The following is a 2,674-nucleotide window of genomic DNA, read 5'->3' on the forward strand; positions in this document are numbered from 1 at the left end:
AAAAAAAATCATTTAGGTGGTCAGGGGATCGCAGGATGGAATGCAGAATGTGAAAAAGAATCTGGCTATTTTATAGATGTATGAAACAACATCACCGAAGAGGGTGGGGTAAAAAGATACTGACATAAAGAACTTTGAAAATGAGTGTTGACTGTAAGACCACTAGTAAAACAAACTTGATAAAGTTGTTTTAAGGGTACAGGTTAACAATTCTGAAACTAGTATATATACCTGAGCTGAACAAATAAGTAAATGGATAGCGGATGGTGACAGCCAGGTTTCTCACTTGGAATGGGAGGTTACAGAAAAGCAAGGGAAAAGACCACAACAATTTATGTAGTAATGAATTAGAGTTTGAGACAACAGTATAAACTCTTGTTTTGCTTAATATAACACTACAAATAGAAATGTATAGATGGAGATACATACAGAAATATCTATGGATATGTCTATATGAATGGGATAGTATACACACATATATTTCCTTGCTCTGCCACTTGAGAGGATCTAGAAGCAATGAAACCCCAGTAGGAACAAGCACACCCTCTGCCCAGATCTTGATTTCTAACACCATTCTCAATAAAGGGAACCAGGGCTCCTTAGAGAAATGACTGATTCTAGAGCTGAGGCAAGAAATACACAAGATGAGCCTGACACATTGTGCAGTGCCAGAAAGTAAGGAAGTGATGATTTAAAAAAATAAAAATTAAAAACACATATACACAATAACAGGAGCATTTAAGGACATGAAGCCAACAGAAAGCACTCCCAATGGCCAAAGATGAAACAATTAGAGCAAAAAAATAAAGCAGGATAATAATCCAAAGCATAAAATAAATATACATCAGCCCATACTGATATAAATGACTGAATAAATAAAATGATGAGGGAGACTAGATAAATCTCACATCAGAAGAACTCCAAATAAATTTAGTAAATAGTTTGTCCTCAAGGAGGTAGAGCATAACTCCCCACTCTTGAAGTGTGGGCTGCATATAGTGACTTCCTTCTGAGAAACAGTTTTTAATTCTCCTAGAATTCAGATTTTTGGGATCCACATAGTTGGGGTGACCCCACCAGGTCATTGCCAAGATCTTCTTTTGAGTCTTGACCCTTGAGAAAACTGGTTTCCTAAAGTCGACTTTAAGTCAAACAATAGCCTAGTGAGTAGCTTAGTGAAGGCCATTTTGCCTTGGGGATTGTGCTCTTTTTGAAGAGTTGTCTATGTGCAGTCAGTTTTGAGAAACAGGAACTCCAGGGTCTGACTGAAAGCTTGTATTTTAGGGTAAATTGTTATTATACAAACGCTTTTCCATGACAATGTCCATAACATGGGATATAAGAATCTTTGGACATTCTTTCATCTTTGGAACACTGTAACTCCCTAGTCAGAAGTATTGCTGAATTTGCAAATCATGTATTAAATACATTTCAAATCAATTTGTATTACTGGCTTAATATGCTTTTTATTTTAATACTTCTAAAGGCCAGAATGGAAAGGGAGGGAAATTGAGGGCAAAACAAGTAACCTGACAAACACTACCCAAGCCAAGTAATTGAGATTAATATCTAGGGTGATAAGCATATATCTTTGATATGGTGCATTGGTTAAGAGCTTAGCTGCTAACCAAAGGTCAGCAGTTCGAATACACCAGCTGCTCCTGGGAAGCCTGATGGGGAGTTCTACTCTGTCCTATAGGTTCACTATGAGTTGGAATCAACTTGACAATAGGCTTTTTGTTATTTTTTGTTGTTGTTGTTGTTGTTTTTTAATGATATGAGAACGGCACTTTACCTCTGCGACTTCCTCCAAAAAAAACCCATGTCCCCAAACTAATCCAAAGAAAAACATCAGACAAACCCCAATTGAGGGACATTCTATAAAATGCCTGACCAGTACTCTTCAAACCTTTCAAAGTCATTAAAAAAAAAAAAAGGGAAAGTATGAGCAACTGTCACAGCCAAGAGGAGCCTAATGACATATGATGACAAAATGTAATGTGGTATCCTGGATAGGATCCTGGAACAGAAAAAGGACATTAACTAGAAACTAAGGAATTCTGAATAAAGTATGGAATTTAGTTAATAATAATTGTATCAATATTGGTATATTGATTGTGACAATTGTATCATACCAATATAAAATATTAATAACGGGAGGCTGGGTGTGGAGTGTATGTGAACTCTGTCCTATCTTCACAAATTTTCTATAAATCTAAAACTATTCTAAAATATACATTTATTAAAAATTAATAAAATGTTTCTCAGCGACATTTTAGTCATAAAAATATATACAATGGAAATGTGTTTAAAATTAACCTTCACACTAAGACCTCATTTCCCTTGCTGAGCAGCCTATCAATTATGGTTGTTTCTTGAGAAGCATTACTCCCAGTTCTTCATACATTTAAACAATCAGTGTCATCAAATCTGAGAACATCTCAGTCAAGAATACAAAATTTATATTTATTTGATGGGAAAGGTAACTGCTAAATTTGATTCCCTGTTACATAACTGGTGTGCAAAGAAATTAAGGAAATGTCCTCTAACCGTATGTTTATTAAAGGCAATAACAGATAAGAGAACTCCAGGGCTCCAACTACCTAGAAACAAGACAAGATGCAGAACTAACAAATGGGAGAAAATAATTCCAGGCCAGGGTTGCCACAAGCTA

This window comes from Trichechus manatus, unplaced genomic scaffold, assembly GCF_000243295.1.
Source record: "Trichechus manatus latirostris isolate Lorelei unplaced genomic scaffold, TriManLat1.0 scaffold00031, whole genome shotgun sequence".
NCBI classification, from domain to species: domain Eukaryota; kingdom Metazoa; phylum Chordata; class Mammalia; order Sirenia; family Trichechidae; genus Trichechus; species Trichechus manatus.